The following is a 23,135-nucleotide window of genomic DNA, read 5'->3' on the forward strand; positions in this document are numbered from 1 at the left end:
GCAAATGAGTAAAACAACTTTAAACATTTCGTTTATTATCTTTAAGATAACTGCCTCTATTTTACTTGTTAGGAAATTTGACAACAACTACTCAAAGCATAAATAGCAAGGCTAGGAATTTTCAGGCCAATCTTCCTTCCACAACACTACACAGCCTCAGAGTGTGGCTGAGTACCAACTCTTCCCCTCAGCACTATTCTTGTTAACATTTTGGAAAGTATGCTTTTCAAATCTTATCCAAGTTATTTATAAACAAATTAAGCATGGCATTGCCAAGGACAGTTCTCTGGGGCATGCCACTGAGAAATTCTGTTTTTGTTGGCAATGGCCTGTTCATCAGTCAATACCCTCTGAGAAGGGTAATTCTACCAGCCACAAACTGACCTGATTTTGCAAGAGCCCCATCCACATATCATCATCATATTTACAAGAATATAGTGATTTGTCAAAAAACTTGCTGAAATCAAGGAATTGCGGTTAGCTTGATGTCACTTTATGTATCATTAACAACCTGAGACAAATATATGTAGATAAATGCAATTGTGTATTTACATATATGTACATAGGCACACACATATGTATATACTGTTAATGGAATCATATAATTCTAGCAGACATTATCATAAAATTATCTATACATGTTTCCTTCAGGCTCTTACTGTGTAGTCTGCTTTTGTGTGTCTCTTCTCATTCCTTCTGCATTGAAGTCACACATGCAAAGTGGTGCATTTACTTCTACTAAGAATCACTTTTCTCTATGGTCTTACAGTCACACTAACACCACCTTATGTGGTGTTAGTGGTGTTGGTAGTATGTGGTGTTGTTAACCAAGCATCAATCACATCTGTGATGAATCCTCACATAAATAGTATACAATCATACCTCCACAGAATCTCCAATCTCTTAAATTAGCCAGGCCACTCATTAATGAAGAATAATGTCTTGCTTATTTGGTTCCCACTACTTCCACACACCAACTTTGAGAAATATTCTTCTGTGTCCTCCTACTTTCTATATATTTTCCTCAATGTTTACGTCTATGGATGATTTATTATCTATGTCTTCAAATCCATTTTGTTTTTTTTCCCAGTTTTTATCATAGCCCTTCTTTTAGCTATTTGCTTTCTAAAATCAATGTTGCTCATAAAATATTAGTCATGGAATTCTTAAACAGAAATGCCTTATCTTTTACTGTAGGGGAAGAGATTAGTTTATAGTATTAGAAAAAAATACATATATTAGACGCCTGTCAATCAACCTTTTATTCTAATCACTTGAGTAGCCAAACTCACACATGGGTACACTGCCAACACCTCACCTCTGTTGTATCCTGTACCTCCTGTTTCCTGTCTGGGCTTCATAACAGGTCATTTCATGAGATACTTCTGTGAACACCCATGGCAGTCATTTATGCAGCTTGGAAAAATGATAGTTATGAATGAGTCTTGACTTGTGGGTTATGAGAGCTATTGGATAAACAATGCTCCCTATATTTCTTAGGCAGACAATTCTAAGGTCCATTCTGAGTCAGAAAATCCCAACAAGATGAAGTCCCAGTTACTAACAGAGGTATCAACTTGATTGTGCACCCTTTTAATTGCTTTTCTCCTCTCTGTTTCACTCTCCATAGTCCCTTACTCTATTCCCTGGGATTGCTGCACAAATAAACAACCTGCAGGCAAGCCCTTGTGTATGGCTCTGCCACTGGAGAAACCCACGCTTGGACAGGGAGCATTATGACCTTCATGTTTTGTACAATATACCATTCATTTTTAGCTCTTTTTTTCAAGTAAAAGTTTATTTGCTAAAATAGAATGTAAACGCAATTTCCAATATCCTGATATCTAATGATGCTTCTGGTCTAATGTGGACAATGCAGGTGACAAATAGAACAGATAAAAGCAGACAGCATACTCAGAATAGAAAGATAAAATGGCAGAATCACAGCAGTCGTTCAGCATAGCACTGAACACATCTTAGAATAGCAAAGCTTTAGATAGAAACCAATTGACAAACCCCGAGCTATGATAAAATAATAGTAATAATAATAATAATACAAATTATTTTCTATCAGTGTCCTAAATCCAGTGCAAACTTCATGGGATAAACCACTGTGGTAAATTGCCATGATAGCTATTGAGCCAGAATAACATCTTAGCCTCAAAGGCTAGTGGGATAAAGAACTGGTTGGAAATATTTTTCAAAATTTTTTTATATAAAAACATATGATTGTCATTGTAGAACTACTTGCAGACACTTTAAAAAATACTTTTGTCCTCCTTTTAAAATATAAAATTAGAGTACCCATATACTAGTTATAATAGAGAGATACCGGTTTATTCAGCTAGTCTATCTCAATTAGGATTTTTAATAGAAAAAGCAGCTTAAACGGCATTAAAGAGTAAGACAATGCTTTATCTCCTACAAAAAGAAGACTTGAGTGAAGTGAGTCCCAAGGTTAGTTGATCAGGTGCTCAGCAATAGTAACATGTATCCATGTTATTGCCAGGCTTTTCCATGCTGAATGTCTGTTCCCTCCTCACCACGAAAACAAGGAAGCTGAGGTTGTCCCCAGTGTCATTTCCGCACATGCCAATGTCCAGCTGTGGAAAGGGTATCTGGGCTTTTTTTTTTTGAGTTTGGATTTTTTTGTCCTGAAACTGATATCTATCTCACTGGCAAGAATTTGATCACAGGCCTAAAACTAATCCTATTGCTACAATAGAATTAAAATCTCTGGCGCTAACTTACAGGAATAGTTTGACCTGGCATGAATGTTGAAGAGTTAACCCCAATGTCCAAGACATACATTTTACTTGGTACATCAAAGTTAAAGACTCTTACATCCAGAGTAAACAAAAATGGGTAAAGAGATGCCTAAGCCAAATGAGGCCTGTTTTACCGTACACACAGAGGCACGAAATTATTTTTATGTCACAGGAGAATCTGGAACAGAAAAGTTCCTAGCACAGTTTTCTAAATCAAAGTCTTTTGTGTAAGACGAGATCATTATCTGAACACTGAGAATAATGAGGTCACCATAAACAACACTTTTTTTGTATGTGTTTATTGGCTTCCATGTCACAAAGTTATACACGAGAAATTCTTTGAAGTTCAAAAAGGAACAAATCAATAACTGATGTAATGAACCTATCTTGTACCTTTTAAATTATATCCCTTTAAATCTATGCAATTTCTCTCCAGAAATCTAATGGTTGGCTTGAGGTCAAGCCCAACTTGAACCAACTTTACTAATGTGCCTGCTGCAACTCCCACTGTGATGAAGTTCTGACATTTTACTGGGGGCTTCTTTCCAGCTTCAATCTTTTGTCATTTTGACAATTGAATCTCATTGGCAAGGAAAGGATAAAAAAGACAAATCTACATCTTGACATCTTCTGGTGTGTCTCTAGAGGTGATGAATCCCTGTTTTGGGTAAGGTTGAAAATAATTGAGCAATGGAAAGTAAATGAGAGAACAGTTTTCACAGTAGCTTCAATCTTAACAGTCTGTCAAAGCATCTTGTCAGGTTACAAAACAATGATTTAAATCCCAAATGCAACTCATCTTTCACCCATGTGAGGTGGTTACACATGCGTGCGTAGACATATGCATGCGTATATCAGAAATATTCTTCAAGGTTGTGGAATCTGACATGTTTTCTTTCTATATTGGTAAACAACATGAAAAAGACATCCATGTTCAAAAATCCAAAGAACTATGGTAGAGAAAATACACATTTGCTATATTTATATTTTTATTTGAAACTAATTTGCTTGATATTTTAGAAAAAAACATTGACCTAAAAGATTAGTCACCTGAGCTCCTGCCCTGCTGCAGATCACACAAGATGACGGGGCATTTGTCTTTAGAGGTTTTTTTGTTTTGTTTAGTTTTTTCATTTGTAATATGTGTTAATGATGTATTACATGTCTATACCTATGGAATGATCATTTAATTTCAGTTTAAAAGTAACTATCTTAAGAACTCATGTTTCTTTAATTATTCCTAATTTGTAAAATAAATAATACACAAATTAAAATTGTATTTCTTATTAAATTTCCCAGCATAAGTATACTCTCCTTATATTTTCTCCTTGAAAATAAAAATACATTTACAATTTATAAACATTGGTTTAAAGGGAACAGCTACATAAAGGTTGCCAGTGATTAACTGCAATCCTACATTTAGTGTATTAGTCCGTTCTCACATTGCTATGAAGAAATACCCAAGACTGGGTAATTTGTAAAGAAAAATGATTTAATTGACTTACAGTTCCACATAGCTGGGAAAGCCTCAGAAAACTTACAGTCGTGGCAGAAGACACCTCTTCACAGGGCGACAGGAAAGAGAATGAGTGCCGGCAGAGGAAATGCCAGATGCTTATAAAACCATTAGATCTCTTGAGAACTCACTCACTTTCACGAGAACAGCATAGGCAGATCCGCCCCTATGATTCAATTACCTGCCACTGTGTCCCTCCATGGCACGTGGGGACTATGGGGATTATAATTCAAGATGATATCTGGGTGGGGAGATGTCCAAACTGTATCACTTAGCAAATATTTTTAATCACTTACTTCTAAGTACTGGAGAAACCACAAGAAATAAAGTAGAGTCTTTTGGCCTCAAGACAATTTGCACTCCAGTGGCTGAATCCATCCAAAAAAGACCTTTGAATGAGAACTCAGGAGTGAGCATTGATTCTTTGTTCCCCAGCAACCTCCTTCCTGGGGGCATTGAGGTGTTTTTTGAGCTGGCAATGAAGCCAGTTCTCCTGCTTCTAGAATTAATACAGCTAAAGCTCCCATGTGAATTTTAAAACGGGAAAGTACATTACAATATCACCTGAAAATTGTCTTGAAAATTGTCTGCCTTCCAATGTCTTTCTCCTCAAACTATACTCAGCCATGTGACCCTATAACATGGTTCAGTAAATTGTGGCATTTTAAAAGTACAGCTTAAAGAAGTGAAATACCATTGTTCAACACTAAAAATTCAAATTAGATTTGTCACCAATTGCTGGTCTCTTCTTCTTCTGTTTTGTCAAAGAAGAGATACATAAAAGTAGCAAAGGCTGGTAAGAGGTAACAAACCAGATTTAACAGAATTCCATCTATACCAATTTTCATTGACAGTATCAAGAGAAAGAATGAGAAATTGCATTTAATTGGGACTCTTAAATCATCCTTTGCATTTAAAGAGAAGTAGGTATATGTGTAGTATTATTGTTTTTATTATCTGACAGTGACAAAGGCAGTAACAAATAGTTCAATAAGCACTTTATACACTTATTCAACAAATATCTATTGAGAAACTACTATGTATAGGCATTCTTTTAGGTGCTTGAGATATGGCAATAAGCAAAACCAAAGTTACTTCTCTTAAAAAGCTTACGTTCACTTAATACCCTCTCAAAACCTCCTGAAGTGAGTGCTATTATTAACTCAATTTCTCAGAAGATAAGTGCTGTATAGTGGGATTTAGAGGTTAATTAATTTGCTTGATGTCATATAGCTATTAAGTTCAAAGACAGGCTGTGAATCCAGGTCTGAGTGACTCTAGAGCTTGAATTCTTAATAATCTTAAGTAAAAAATCCAATGTATAATAAATTCAAATTGACCACAAACTGGTAGCAATTTTCTTAATCTTGAAGACATTGAAGTATATAAACACAAAGATAATTATAATAAGAAGAATTAATCTCAGAAAACCAGCTACTTTCTTCTAGAAACCTCCCCAAACACCATGTCAAAGGTTTACTATTGTAACAAACACCAGAGACAGTATGAAATAATCGGTAAGTGCACAGGGCTGTGGAATCAGAAAGACTGGGCATCTGCTCTTTTCACAGTGCTTACCAGATACGTGATGTTGAACAATTACATAATGCCCCAAAGCTTCCCTTTACCCACCTGTAAAATGTGGTAGATAATAGTACCTACCAAAAGGAGCTATTGTGCATTCTAAGAAAGAAGTCTGTGTGTCCAGACTTCAGACAGTGCCTGACCTGTAGTTCACACTCAATAGAGATTTAGCCGTACTTTTTCTATTCTTATCTCTGCCAATAAACACATAAGGCAGAAGAACTACCCATATTACAGATATAGCTACCTGATACATTTAATAAGATAAATCATGGCTTTTCATAGTTCTTGATTTTTCATAGCCCTAGAATTTTTCAAGTAACCTTGAGAGGAAAGGTTTTCATCTTAAAGACAACTAATTAGATACTTCTTGCTTAATTTATAGGTACATAAAAACATTTCTTTCTGTTATAGGATGAGTATCAAAATGTGTAGAGATTACTTTAACCTAAAGGCAATTTTAATGTCAAACTGGTTGTTTCTTTCTCATAAATAATGCATTGAGGGAAATTTCAGGTGATATTTCCTACTTTCAAACCTTAAAAGAAATACCAGTAACCATAGCGATTTTTAGCTTTAAAAAGCTAATTATCTTTGTGTGTATATATAAACATAAGGTGTGTGTGTGTGCATCTTAGTGTGGGGCAATCTTTCTAAGTAATACACAAAATAGAAAAGCCATAAGAGATACGATGGATGAATTTTACCTCATAGGATATGAAATTTCCACATTAAAAATGCAATAAGCAAAGTTTTAAAAAAATTACAAGCCAGAAAAATACTAACACATGTGATATACAAAAGAATTTTTATTTTACATAAATAGGTCTCAAATCAGAAAAAAAGATAAACTCTTAGGAAAAAATAGGTAGAAACCATGTCTCAGTTTTGGGCTGCTACATCAGAGTACCTGAAACTGGATAATTTATAAAATAAATAAATCTATCTTGTCGCAGTTCTGGGGTCTGAGAATTCCAACCTCAAGGCATTAGCTGGCTCAGTTGCCTGGTGAGGGTTGTATAGTCATCCTTTTTAGGGGAGAAACTCTGTGTCATCACATGAAAGAAGATGGATAGACAAGCTTATCTAACACTGCAGGAAGAAGTCCTCATGGCATAATCACCCCTTAAAAGTCTCACCTCTTAATACTATCACATTGATAACACCTGAAATTTGGAGGAGATACATTCAAACCATAGTAGGACATCAAAGATATTGAATACCCAGGAAACAGTCACACACAACAACAACAACAGAAACAACAACTAGCACTAAAATATTTGAAAAAAGCTCTGATTTACTCACTTGAGTAACTGCAAACTAAAAGATAAAGTCTATATATTTTTTTACCAATATCAACAGTAGATATCGAAAAGCAAAGTAATGGTCAACATTGTCAAATATGGAGAAACAAGAATTTACTGTAAATAGGATATAAATGAGTGTGTCCTCTCTGTAGGGCAACTTGACAATATCTTAAAAATATAAAATGCAAGTATCTTATTATCCAGTATTTAGATATCTGGAATGTTTCTTCCAGATATACACACTTTATCCACAAAGTTATCCATAGAAGAATTTTAGCATTGTTCATGGAAGACAAAGGCTAAAACCTATGTAAGTGGCCATCAAAATTGGATTGGCAAAGCAAATTATATTAGATCCATATAATGATATAATAAATCTACTGATATAGGCTATGATGGAATTACCTCAAAAATAAAATTAGAAGAAAAACATACAAGGCAGAGACATTTATTTAGTTTAGTAAGCTCACATATCGGTAAAATACATGTATATGTATGAGTGTGAGACAGAGAAGAGAGACATTTATTTTTCATGTTTACATTGTATGCACATTGCCTTTTCATTTTTGTTTAAAAAATATGTTAATAGGTATCATTGAAAGACAAATATGAACAGAATAGATAATAGTGGTAATGAATATAATTAATGAAAAATAAACTTTTTTAAATAATTAATATTTAACATATGAAAAAATTTTAATTCACAAAAGATGTTAGAAATTTGAAATTAGAGACTAAGAAAGAGTTATGGAAATCCATTTTATGATTTCTAAAATAAATATTAATAGAAAGCTAGAATAATCTGCCAGATAGGAGAAAGAGAAAGAGAACAAGAGATGGGAAAAAAAATATGAGAAATACTGAGTTTGAGGACTTTCATAGGTTTACACGTATCTATTTATTACACATTCTGAAAAGTTACAGAAATCTATTTATTACACATCCTGACAAAAAGTTCTGAAAAGATGAAATATGAATAAGAAAATAATTGCATAATAATAAAGAAAAAGTTCGGTCACAGTGGCTCATGCCTGTAATCCCAGCACTTTGGGAGGCCAAGGTGGGCGGATCACTTGAAGTCAGTACTTCGAGACCAGGCTGGTCAACATGGTGAAACCCTGTCTCTACTAAAAATACAAAAATTAGTTGGGCGTGATGGCACACACCTGTAGTCCCAGCTACTTGGGAGGCTGAGGCAGGAAAATAAATCAAACCTGGGAGATAGAGTTTGCAGTGAGCGGACATCATGCCACCACACTTCAGCCTGAGTGACAGAGCTAGTCTAACAAAAAAAACAAAACAAAACAAAAAAAAGAAAACAATTTCAAAAGCCAAAGATACTAATCTTCAAATTTAAAAAGACTAAGTTGGATGAATGAAACAAAGACTGACATTTAAAATTGGGGATTTCACCATCAAAAAGTGGGCAAAGGATATGAACAGACACTTCTCAAAAGAAGACATTTATGCAGCCAACAGACACATGAAAAAATGCTTATTATCACTGGCCATCAGAGAAATGCAAATCAAAACCACAATGAGATACCATCTCACACCAGTTAGAATGGCGATCATTAAAAAGTCAGGAAACAATCAGTGCTGGAGAGGATGTGGAGAAACAGGAACGCTTTTACACTGTTGGTGGGATTGTAAACTAGTTCAACCATTATGGAAAACAGTGTGGCGATTCCTCAAGGATCTAGAACTAGAAGTACCATTTGACCCAGCTATCCCATTACTGGGTATGTACCCAAAGATTATAAATCATGCTGCTATAAAGACACATGCACATGTATGTTTATTGTGGCACTATTCACAATAGCAAAGACTTGGAACCAACACAAATGTCCATCAGTGATAGACTGGATTAAGAAAATGTGGCACATATATACCATGGAATACTATGCAGCCAAAAAAAAAAGGATGACCTCATGTCCTTTGTAGGGACATGGATGCAGCTGGAAACCATCATTCTCAGCAAACTATCTCAAGGACAAAAAACGAAACACAGCATGTTCTCACTCATAGGTGGGAATTGAACAATGAGAACACTTGGACACAAGAAGGGGAACATCACACACCAGGGCCTGTCGTGGGGTGGGGGGAAAGAGGAGGGTAGCATTAGGAGATATACCTAATATAAATGACGAGTTGATGGGTGCAACACACCAACATGGCACATGTATACATATGTAACAAACCTGCACGTTGTGCACATGCACCCTAGAACTTAAAGTATAATAAAATATATATATATAATATAAAATAAAATTTGGGATTTCAGAATATCTAGGTCAAAAAGAATGGTTTAAATATTTCATTGACAAAGAAAAAAGTAATTGCCTGCCAAAGAACCAAAATTAAATTAGTATCAATAATTTTATCTGCCATTATGGTTTCTAAATATTAATGATGGAGTCCATCAAAGCTCTATGAGGAAGGTAACTACTGACCTACGATTTTACACCCAGCCAAAATACCAGTATATGTGAGGGTAAGGTAGGAACACAAGGACTGTGTCAGAGACGAAAGAGCTCAGCAGTGTTATTTCCTATAAAACTCACTCAAGGACATGCTTCCAGAGAAAACGATAATAAGACATGCAATTCAAAAAGAATGAACTAACGCTAGAAACCAGAAAAAAAAGAGAGAGAAATCTATGGATACTGGCTATATAATGACCAAAAAATAAACTCCCCAAATTTGAGGAGTAAATCAGATTTCCAACAATGTAAGTTATTAAAATATTTTGGTAATAGTAGGGTAACGATTTATTCTGTTTCTCTCAATTAAGTAATATTTAACTCATAAGACATTTCCCTAGTATATTGTCTCTGAAATGACTATGCTTCCTAGTTTTAACATTATGAGGCTTGTGCTTCACCATTATAAAACACTTTACACGTCATTTTAATACTGGCAGTGAAATATATACTCAACTTAGTAAACACGTTGCTTGTTTCAGATATAAGATTAGATTATTTAAAAGGAACAGTTTACTTTTACAAGAAGTTCTTGCAAAGCTGAAAAAAATATTAATACTAAAATCTCTGAGAAACAATATGAATAGCAAAGGAAATGAGGGGTTGTGGATTAAATGATATGTCTGTTATGTCTCATTAATTCCAGAAAACATTTCCCAATTTTTACCAATTAGAAAGCACTTGAAATCTGGGTATTTGAAGAAATATGACATAGCGTATTGGGTGAATTTAGTTTGAGTTAGAATAATGAATTGAGGTTTTATTTATGGAGAGTTAAAAAGGTGAAATCACTGGGCTACATTTATAGCCAGCCCAGCTGACACACAGGAACAGATAAAACATCACTTTGTCACCAATCTTCATGGCTTCCACTTGAATGATGTTCAGAGAAGGAAAGGGCTCAATGTACATAATTACTTGATTATATCACAGTGCCGTGCAGAAATTCTGATATAAAGAAAACCGTTTTAAATTACTTTCTCTGGGCATATTCAGTTGGTTCTTGTATCCCTCTTTCCTCCCAGCACCAAAGACCTACACATTTTATTAAATGCAATTTTAAAGCACATTTAAATCAAAATTGATTCTCAATATCACCTTAGATCTGTAAAACCATACATTAGCTGAGAGCAATAATTGGATATTTCATAAACTCATAGGCAGCCACGTAAATGAATATAAACAAATAGCTTTCTGGCTTAAAAGAAATCCATTGTATTCTTCAGACTATTGATGATTGCTAACATTTAGTACATCAGAAACAGAGTCATGAAATTGTGTTGATATTAAACTGTGAGTTGTGTTAAGTCTGCTTGGAGGCCTTGCAGGGCTGCCTCTGTAGATTGATAAAGTAAGATCATGGATGCCCCCAAAAGTAAACTAGGTACGTATGATAGTGCTCCCGGGACTGGGGCTCAGTCATCTTTTCCAACATCAACTCCATTGTAATAAAGTTTTAGATGATTAAAAGAATCAATATAGTACAGAAGAATAAATATTGTTGAACTGTAATTTATCTCAAAACAAAAAGCCTGTGAGGTAATCAGAGTAGAAGAGAGTTGATGGTGTTACACTCAAGGCTCAGGAAACTTAATGTATACATAGTGAACTTAGTGCAGCCAGTTCAAAACTTGTCTCCCTTCTCACCCGACCTCCACGAAGGAGGTCTGTTGCTTATTGATTAATCAAAATAATAAACATTTATTGGGATGAATTAGAGAGGATGGGATTTAGTGGGAACAGAAGAAAATGTATTGAGGGAAATGTCCCCTCTGTCTCTTTTTATATGAATTTCCTTTCATAGGTCTTGAGGGGTAAGATAGGGTACCAGAATGCTTAGCCCTTGAAATTGAAGGAGAGTGTGTGAGAGGCCTGAGGTCATCCATCTTCCCTTTCTCCAGCTTCCTCATGACTCTTTTTCCTTTGTGTGAGGCCTTTTTTCTCAAGCTAAGTAGATCGAGCCATGAGTAATCTAGTCCAATTCTGTTTGAGACAGAGAGGAAATCTCTATTCTTTTCATCTGGTATGATCTAGCCTGGCCATTCTTTGTTACTAAAGTCATAAGACCTGAGATATGATGTGAAAGAGAGTGCTTTGACTGATATAGCTATAAATCTGAGCAAATTAGTTTTCTACATGTTCTACTTAGCTGAACAAGACACTGCATTGGGGTTTGGGGCCAAAATGCTAGCTAGTAATGAGTGTTCCTTTGCCTGACCTTGTCCTGTATTCATGTATTTCCCTTCAGAAACTGAGAAACAGAAAGAAAGAAGAGAGGTGGTAAAAGATAGAGCAATATTCATTCACAGCTTGATATTTCTGCTTCTGTAATTAAATAGGTATTAGAGCTGCTTTGAAAGTTACAGTGGAGTGAATTTTTGGTTTGTTTTGCTTTTTTTCCATAACACATTTCTCTGTTAGGATTTTAGGCAACCATAGCAAATATAAAAATTTAAATACTGCCTCTCAAATGTTGTATTTTCCTAGACTGGGATTACTTTGAAAACGAAAATATTTGTATAAGTTTATAATATAGAAAGGTTAGCAATGTTACATTCAAAATCCAAGGAAATTAAAATATATGTGGACACAAAAAATATAACTCTGTGGGATTAATCATAAATTGACTTTTGTAGGATATTTGAAAGCAAAGACTTGAGTCTCCTGGGAAAGAAAACTTCTGAGAGCTCTTCTCCAACATATATTGAGGTGGAAATATACACACCACTCGATATGTTAGAAAGCCTCATCCTTAACCACTGGCCAGTCAAAAGCAAGGAAGAATTGCAATACCAATTATGATGGAAAACTAATGCTGATTCATTTGTGGGAAAAATCAGTTACCAAAACAAATTTTACAGAGTTTAAGCCTTACTTAAAACATATTTGTCTCAAAGAATGAGCTTTAAACTATGTCAACATTATCACTCATGAAAATCCATTATTAACATTTTTAATCATAGTGTATTTACTTTGTAATAGTTTATCACTTGCCCTTTCATTTTACTCAGTCACTTTCTTAAAAAGATCTTTAGTTTCCCAATACCTTGGGTATTAATTTCTTCCTCATGTAAAGTACACACCCATGGATTCAGAAATTACATTGCAATTTTATGGACTGCCTTAGTCCAAGAGTTGTATCTGAGAGTTCTTTTTGCCAATATTGAGAAAATTAAAGCTTATTACCGTGTATTGCCATTCTTTAGTTGACAAATGAAGGAGTAAAGATTCTATATGGAAAGAATCAAGAAATTTAAATTATTGATTATTGATATGTCTTTCATGGCTTTAAAGTCATGTGTTTTAATTACAGTAGAGAAAGTTTCCATTGAAAAGAGAGATCACATAAAGTTGAAAAATTAACTACTAATGGCTCTCATTTAAAGATCTTCCAGAAAGCATCTCATTAAAGGCTGAGTTTGTGTCCATTTTCAAATACCTCACTGTCTAAAATCTAATGGATGCATGTTCACGTTAAGGCCTGAAAACAAATGTTCATGCAACTTTATTCATATTAGCACCAAACTAGAATCAACTCAAGTTATCTATCAACTGATAAACAGATAACAAAAATGTGACATGCAAGTACTACTTGATAGTAAAAAGGAATTAGCTATGGTTTTACCTTCATGCAGACGGATCCAAAACATTTCCTTAAGTGAATAATGTTAGACACAAAAGAGTTTATACTGTATCATTCAATTTACACCACATTGGGGGAAAGGAAAACTAGAGTGATAGGAAGTAGAACAGTAGTTGCCGGGGATAAGGAATGGGAAAAGGGATAAACTGCCGAAGGACAAAAAGGAACTTTGACTGGTGTTGGAAATGTTTTTATATAATAATGGTGGTGATTATATAATTCTGTCCATTTATCAGAAATCTTTGAGCTGTACACTTAAATTAGGCCAATTTTGTTGCGTTAAACTACATTTCAATAATTTTTTTAAATTGGTATATTTCAATCAAGGGGATAATAGCCTAAATGAGACAGCATTCAAAATTAGGTAAAAATTAATAGCAAATGTGTACTTCAGCTCCCAAGAGCAGCTTACCTTAGAAGTCAAATAGATCAGTTAAAATGTCAGTTTTACCACATCCAAGCTGTGCCAAAGGAGGCTAACAATAGTATCTAATTTTTAGAAATTTTGAAAAATTAAAGGAGATGATATATTAAATATTTAGTCAAATACCTAACACGTAACAAGGACTCAAAAGCTACTATTTTATTATCACCAAGGCAAATTATTTAAGTAATTGACTGCCCTGTTAGTATCTTCTCTGTTAGACTTTCTAATATTTTATGTTAGTTTCAACTGCTGCCTCTCACCCAAATACCTAGTGTATCCAAAAGGTCCTGCTTTCTAAATATCTGTTATTGATTATTCATTCCTTTATTCAATAATACCTATTGATCACTTTCCATGGCCAAGCACTCTGTTGGGTACTTGAGATAAGGTATTAAACCAATCATGCATGGTTTCCTACACTCATGCAAAGGTGGACATTAAATAAGCATACAATTAAATATAAATTCAAATTATAAAATGTGACACAAATTAGAAGATTATGGTAATGTGCTAGATAATCACAGATGGAGGTAATTTCAATGAGGGATCCATGGAAGTCTTTTTGAGAAAAGGATATTTGAGTTGAAACTAGAAGATACACCTGATAAAAACATCCCCTGTGGAGAGAATAACAAAGATTTGGCAGTGTAAAACATTTGTTGATCCTGAGAAACTAGAACACAAAATCCAAAATACTAGTTTGTTGGTGGGTAATGAGAGAGGAGCAGCAGGAGGTGAGCTTGGAGAACTGGACACAGGCAGAGGATGGAAAGCTTGTAGGCCATATTAAAACTGTCCTACTTGACATAATAGTCTAATATTTCGATATCAATAATAATATCAAGTGATTCTATGTACCAAACAGTATTTCAAGTGCTCTATATGAGCTATTTTATTTAGTCCTTACAACAACTCCATATGGGTAGATATTTATTAACAGATCCATTTTATAGCACAGCCTACTGAGTTTATAACCTTTAAAAACCAAAGATAGAATCCAAACAGCAAAACAAAGACAGGAACCTCTAGCTTCAGAGTCCACACACTTAAGCCCTGTGCTTTGTGCCTTCTCTCTCTGTCTTATACTGTCATTTGGTTTAAGACTAAGGGATGCAATAACAAGATGAAGTTTATGTATTTAAAAGGTCACCTCATCTGATGTGGGAAGAATGGATTATAGAGGAACAAGATGAATGCAAGGAAAACAGGAAATAATTGCAATAATCAAGGCAGACTTCAGGGGTGTATGACCTGCATGTTGCACAGGACCCTACAGAAGGGCACTGTTCTTTATTTGGCTCTACTACAACTGTCTTGAAATTCTAAATAATCTTTGATAAAGTTATTCACATTTTGTACTGGTCCCCTAAATTATGCAGCTAGCCTTGGCAGTATTTCATGCAAAGATTCTAACGACTTGGATTTTTAGATTAATTCGTTCATCTCTGATGACTGGATCTGCATGTCCCTTACCAATATCCTTCCTTGGGGGCAGAAGGGAATTGCCATTTATTAAGCATTGAGCTAGGTAAAATCCTAGAGCTTTACATACATAATTCAATTAATCCTTATAGAGGAGATTCTATTATCAGCATTTTGTCAGATGAGAGAATTATTGCTCAAAGAGGTAAGATAAGTAATTTGGCATAACTTAGTTCTAACTCCAAACACATTCTTCTAAACCAAATATAGCCTCTGACGCTCTGGTTTTATTGCCCGCCCTAGAACCCTATTGCCATGCTCTGCCCATTGATAGGGGTACCTCATTGCTTCCTGGAGCCCTGGCCAAACAAATCCCTAGCCAGGCCAGTCACTGGAGATTGCCCTCCTAGATAAAACCCACTTTCACATCTTTCCCATACTACAGCCTGGGATGGCAATATCTCAGGCCTATCTTTTACTAATTTAAAAAAATAATAAAATAAATTAGACATAGTACCATGAAAAATCTACAAAAATTTGAAATGTTTTCTTGAAACCCTGGAGTTTGTGTTTTCATTGCATTCAGAGAGTAACACTACCTTAAGGCTGTTGACAACTATACGGTCTTTTTTACTGATGTAGCTTGTCTGATCATTTTGAGTGTGCAGATGTTGCCGTCCTGCTCTGTTGAATCATAGTCAGTTTAAACTTCAGGGATTGGAGAGCTTACCCAGAGACAGGGTAATGCTTAATTTCCACGCAAATTCTCATAAATATCTGACAAAAGTTTATGCATTTCAGAAGAATTATCACAGTGGCAAGCAGAACAAGGGCTTAAAATAAAATTCAGCAATTGAGGGGAATTCTGAAAGCTTTACTATGTAATATAAACATTTTTCTAAAATATAAAAGTAAAATAGATCTGATATTCTGCCCAAGTTTTAGAATTCAGTCACTTATTAAAAACAATGCGAAAGAAAGACAAAAAAACCCAAAAACATTGTTATGATCATATTTTTAAAAACAAATTTTAAATATAAAATAAACTAATCAGTTTGATTTTCTTGATAATTTTTTTGTTAACCATAAAACATCAGAATCAGTGTGTTAGCTCTATTACATAAGAACACAATTTAATATGTGTTCAAATTACTAATGAGAATTTGATTCTCATATCTCCATTTCCATTCTGTTGCCTGTCTCAAAATAAAAAACAGGATTCTATTCCACTATTTTGGATACTGGGTAAGAATAAGGGGGAAAAAAAGTGGATCTTTTGCTGAGAAGAATGGTGCAACATTTCCCATTTACTGTATATTTATTTCTTAGGCAAAATACCTACTTGAATCACAATCTTCTATCCTCTTCAAAAGTCAAAGTCTCATTCTGACATAGTACTGTGGTGATTTGTTCATTAGAAGCAAAAATCAGATGTCTGTTAAGGAGACTGTACTGTCTCATTTACACTGCACACTAACCCTTCTGCACCGCTCACAATGAAATTCAACTTGACACTTTTCATTTACATAGAGTTGACAGTTTCAGCCTGTTGGAAAGTTTTCTGGAAACTCAAGTTCTAACTTAGACATAAATGCCACCTCAGTGATCTCCCAAGTACATTAAGTGGAATACTTCCCCTAAATAAAGGGTGCCTTCTTCATGGTTTATTTAACAACACAGGTAAAGGAGACTTTTCTTCTAGACTAATATCCTTTATTATTCGTCAGATTTTGTTTTGCCTTTTCTGGTCTGCCATAACCATTTCCTGGGTGAATGGAAGATTTTCTTATTTATCTTTGTATTTCTGAAGTAGTCTCAAGATAGTATATTATATAAATGGGTATGAGGATCAATTGGCATTCCATTTACTAACTATTGAGCCAAATTGAAAACAAACAAACAAACGAACAAACAAACACCAAACTGAGATTACTGAAAGGTAAAGAGATTATAAGGAGTCTGGAAACTGACTTGGTAAAATACAAGATTTACTTAGAAAATATTAGAGTTGACAAACCACATTATTTGCTTTATAAATGGTAAATCCTCTAGAAATGAGAACTTCTAGTCATTACTAAAAGTGAAAAGCTTTTGAAGGATCAATCAAGAACTATTATTAAAAATCTATTTACAGCTTAGAAGTAGGGTGATGACATCCTTTATCCTCTAAATAAAGACACTTTTAAAAGTAAAAATAAGAGTTAATAATTACAGTAAGAGTGCAGGGGCAAACCAGAAAGATTTATCAGGGGCAAACCAGAAATATACACTTCTATGGTAGATGTTGTTTGCCCTCAGAGCATACCCAATTTAAGGCAGCCCACTCAAGAACTAATAGACAAAGAGGATGTGCAAACACGACACTGGACAATTTAAATCAATTAAGTAGATAATTGTATATAAGCAATGCATGAATTTTAGTCTTAGAAACAGAACTGTGAGCTACAGTTCTGGTTAGAAAAAAAAGTACCATTAAGTATGTAGTCTTTATCTAAAACAAAGAAGGAACATAAAGGACCAGAATAGAAAATAATAGGAACCATGACATGAGAGAAACATTTGAAATACCTGAGGTGGTTTACCCAGGAAAGAGAAGATTTAGCAGTAGATCATGAAAACTATTTGTAAATCCTGTCAGAATTGCCATGGACAAGAGGGTTATACTTATTTCCTGTGCCTCAGAGGTCAGAGCTAGGATTAAAGACTGAAAGAAAGAGGAAAATAAATCTTTTAGCTCAACAAAAAATCATTTTTTAACAATGGAGAGTGCATAACAGTAGGCTGTCACATGAGTTAGTGAGTTTCCCAAAGCTAGAAGTACACAATTTGATTCTGGACAATCTTTTTTTCTTTGGTTTGTTTATGGAACATGCAGTATATTCCACACACTAAACGATTAACACAAAAATCCAATCTAAAAATCACAACAATCCTACATGGTGGTCTGGTCACTAGTATTATCACACCCATTTTATAAATGAGAAAACCAAACCATGTCCAAGGACATAAACCTAGGTACGGATAACACAGGGTGGAGCTAAGGCGATTTCTAAATTTCTGTCTGTAGTCGAGGTAACTTTCAAAATATGGCTTAAATTGTCTTAAACAATAAAGCAATTATCTCAAATAGGAAATCCAAAGACAGGATGACGGCAGTCATATTGCTTAGGTTTTCTGCTTTTATCTTGGTTTTGACCTTTTCCCTGTGCTGGCTTCATCCACAGGATTGTTGCAAGACACTGGCAATAATTTCAGTCATCAAATCCAGAAATAAGAGCATACAAAAACAGATGAGATTTTACCTTGTAGCGTCTTCTTTTTAGGTGTGAGAATCACTTTCCCAGGAGCCCTCTAGCACAGAGGCCCCCAACTCCAGGGCCATGGACCAGTATCAGTCAACAGTGGCATTAGATTCTCACAGGAGCACAAACCCTACTATGAACTGCCCATGTGAGGGATCTAGGTTATACACTCCTTATGAGAATCTAATGCCTGATGATCTGTCACTGTCTCCCATCACCCCAAGATGGGACCATCTAGTTTCAGGAAAACAAGCTCCGGGTTCCCAATGATTCCACATTATGGTAAATCATATAATTATTTCATTACATATTACTATGTAATAATAATAGAAATAAAATGCACAACAAATGTCATGCACTTAAATTATTCTGAAGCCATTCCCTCACCCCCGGTTCATGGAAAAATTGTGTTCCCATAAAACCTGTCCCTGGTACCAAAAATCTTGGAGACCACTGCTCTACAGTTCTCCATCAAATCTCATTAGTAAGAATTCTGTCATGATTGTCTCTAACCAATCACTGGCAGAAATCGGAGAGACAAAGGCACAAATAAAACAGTTCTTGCAGTCTTGCTACTCAAAGTGTGGTTCACAGAATAGCAGTATCTACAGCACCTGTCAGCTAGGTTAGAAACACAGGATCCTAGCCCTCACTTCAGACCTACTGAATATAAAAATATGCATTCGGTGAGGTGATTTCTGCTTACATTAAAGTTTGTAAAGATCTCCCCTATAGTATCTGCTCATTTCTAAGTCCTAAATTATGCAATGTTATTAAAATATCATATAAAGAAGCAAAATCACAATGATAGAAACAAGTTTAAACTTGAGTTCTGGGTATGGATGGTAGAATTAAAAAAATCTTCAGGCCAGTCATATGGATTCTGGATGTCTCATACTTCCATGTTAATACATAATGTCATCATACCATTTACCAAAGGTTTACATGAAGACTCGATGTTTGCACATGTGTCTGTGTGTGTATAACCACTTTATCAGTTCTTGCTTCTGTGAACCAACAGAGTGCTGACTTTAACATGTCATGCAATCACAAATATGTTTGGCAAGTCCATAGCCTCATTCATCTACATATGTCAAATGCTTTATAGATAATTGAACTTTGGAGGCAAGACAGGAGAAAATGGTGATTTGTAAATTTGTATTTGAGGTTAGCTTATTGGAATATTACCATAATTTTGAGACACTAATATGCAAAAGACAACATGGCTCTGCAGAGCCTTTTATGGGATGGCACAGTAATTAATTGGCTGCATCATGGCCAAAGGTTATTATCTGAGCAGCTGCTTCTTTAGAAAGCCTGCGTGATCTGTAGTCAAAGGGTTATCATGAAAGAAAGAAAGAAAAAAGAAAAAAAAATTGTTTGCTTGTGGCAGTGTTGGCCCTTTTTAACTAGGAATTAATTTTCTGCCCTGAATGCCTTTCCTGTACAATCTTTCTGCAGTCTTTGCCAAGGAATAAGAGAAGCAGCTCAACCAGGTAGTTGAAATATCAATATAGAAAGTTATATCTTATTTAAGATATCCTTCTCATCCTAACCACTGAACATGATGGTCAACCCTATTGAAAGTGGAAACAAATTTCACACAGTCCAGCCCTAAACTGAGGACTCTAGATAGTAGCAATAAGAGAAGAGCATCCTGCTCCTGTAGAGTTGAGGTTGAGTGGGATCTTCCCATTCCTTTGTAAATAGTCACAGAAGATCAGATTTTCAGTTGTATTAGTCCAGGCACTCAAAGAAGCATATCCTAAGAAAGAAGTATATGTGCAAAGATTTTACATGTGAGAGAAAATGGGGAGGGTGTCTATTAGTCTGAGAAAGCAATGACACCCAGCAACCATTCTGACCCTTAGTACAGGAGAAAGGGAAAAAAATGTTGGGTACAGCCATCCTAGATTGCTATGAGGTCCATGGAAGTGTTGGTAAGGTTACCAGAGAGCCCTCAAGCCAAAATCAGCTGCCAGATGAGTCCTATGACCCCCAAGAACTAATGGTCTTATTATGTATCCCTGCTATGTTTTGTCACCGTCTGGGAACAGCCATAGGAAATCTGCCCTTTGCCAAAACATGGAAATGGGTTTCAGAGCACAGCAGCTGGGTTCTTGGTCAATTAAGTCCCCTGTGGTCGAAGGTCTAAGAGGGGCATTCTGCAGACAAGAAACTGGCAACAAGAAATTGGCAAACTGTAACCAGTGGGCAGAATTTCTGTTTCTGTAAATAAAATTTTATTGGACGCAGGCACACCTATTCATTTATGTATTATCTATGTCTACTTGTACACTACGACAGCAGAGTTAAGTAGTTACAAAAGAACCTATATGTCCCACAAGCTTATACTCTAGCCCTTTAACAAAAAGTTTGCATACACCTCTACACTGCAAGAGTTCACGCCTTGCACCTCCCAGATCTACTTCTCTGGGAAGATCTTCTCTATAAAGCTTCACGGAACAACTCTTCTATATATTCGAATCAGCTTGTATTTGTAAGTTGAAATTCCCAAGTGGGAGGTTATCGATATAATCCGTGTCTCTCAGTTGATTCCAGGGCCACAGCTGGTACTTGTCCTTTTCCTCCTCCATTATCCATTCTAAATTCCTTTCACCTTGGTAGATGATAGCTAAAAGGTATGAACCCTTGATAATCATATATTTCTCAATTTTGAGTTGCTGCAAACTGTAGTTTACAGTTACAGTGGGGCAAAGGAGTATCAGAAGTTGCCCCAGTGTGTCACCTGGGCTCTACACAGTTTCCACCCTGCTCCCTTTAATAGTCTTACCTCCTCCTGCTGATAAGCATAAATTACCCTTACTAGTATAATTTCTTTTCTGTTTACTTGCTTGTCTCGGAAGCACAAGGAGTCCAAGGTATACTGTGGTTCATTTGGATCCTTGCTTTGTCCTCTGCCTTGAGAGTGCCCCCCCAACTTTTTTTTTTTTTTTTTTTTTTTTTGAGACTAGGACCTTCATCTAAGTAAAAACCTGAGTAGTGGAGAAGGGAAGCAAAAAGGAAGCAAAAAGCAAAAAATCTTCACTCAGAATGATGGTAAATAACTGTAATAATGGTAAATAGGGCCTCTCCTGCTTCTAACCCTTGGTTTCTAAATCCATAGAGTCTGCCTTTTTTAAGGCTCAAAGAACCATAGTTGCTTCTGATTTAATAAATACACTGCATCCTCTACAATGCCATCCCATGATTTCAGAACCTTTTCTCTGGGATGGCACTTCAGAAGTGAGCTGCGTCTTTAGAAGGCCATGCCCGCATTCTTAAGGCTGATTGTTTCCAGGAAGTGTAATATGTGATACCTGCAGTAAATCCTGAGGTAATGTCTCACTCTCAATCTCCTTCAGTGTGAACACTTGTGGGATTTCAAACCTGTATCAATTAGGCATTACATACACTATTAGACAGTGATGAAGAGATTATACAAACAAGTGAAGTAAATTCATACCTGGAAAAGGTAACTCTGTGAGTATAAATTCCTGTCCCTTCTAGAAGAAGAGGCATTCCACATGGTCAGTTCTACTAAATGGTGAGTTGGTCTCTTTGAGGAATAGTGAATAGTGTGATATTGGAAGCTAAATGTTTTTTATTACTAACATTTCAAGGCATCAATAGCTAGATTAACCTTCATAAGTGGGAGGAAATGCTTAATATCTTAGTCTATGCCACTACTGCCACTCTATCTCTGTGTTCATCATGCAGATTCTAGAGTATTCAATGAAAAAAGGGGCTGTGTCCATTTTGCAATGCATCTACCATGGTAGATATTTTATTGTGGTCAATGATATGTAATATAAACAGCCTTCACATGTTGTGCCCACTTCTACAACTCCATCCACATAATAGACCTGCTTATATCTGATATTCTAGCCTTTTTAACTTCTAGGCTACTGAGCAGAAGGCAAGGCCATTGATCACTGCCCAATAACCTATATATGTTTTTATCATATATATGTATTAGGGTTCCTCAGAGAAACAAAACCAATAAGAGATAGATAGATAGGCAGATAGATAGATAGATAGATAGATAGATAGATAGATAGATAGATAATAGATAGATATAGGGATAAACAGGAGGAGACATATTACAAAGGGTTGGCTTACATGATAATGGAGGCTAAGGAGTCCCACAGTCTGTCATTTATAAGCTAGAGAACCAGGAAGGCTGATAATGTAGCTCCACTCCAAACCCAAAGGCCTGGGAAGCAATCAGTGTAAGTCTCAGTCATAGTTGGAAGGCTCAAGAACACCAATGTCCAAAAACAGGGCAAGATGGAAGTCCCAGCTCAAGCCTAGAACAAATTTTCCCTTACTTCACCTTTCTGTTCTATTTCAGTCCTCAGCAAATTTGATGATAGCTACCCGCATTGGTAAGGGCAATCTTTTTACTGTCCCTAAATTCAAATGTTTATCTCTTATGGAAGTAATCTCACAGACATGCCAGAAATAATATTTAATCACCCATCTGGGCATGCCCTAACCCAGTCAAGTTAACACTTTAAAATTAAATATCACAAGGCACTTGTCTTTGACACAAAGTACATAACTTGGTGCAGTCCTCTTGGCACTACTCATTGGGATGAATTTTTTTCTCCCCACTGCCTTTCAGGATCACCCCTGAAAGTGGCTCCACTGCAGCCAACATCTAGTTCTGGCTTGCATCCA

This window comes from Macaca thibetana, chromosome 6, assembly GCF_024542745.1.
Source record: "Macaca thibetana thibetana isolate TM-01 chromosome 6, ASM2454274v1, whole genome shotgun sequence".
Taxonomy (NCBI): domain Eukaryota; kingdom Metazoa; phylum Chordata; class Mammalia; order Primates; family Cercopithecidae; genus Macaca; species Macaca thibetana.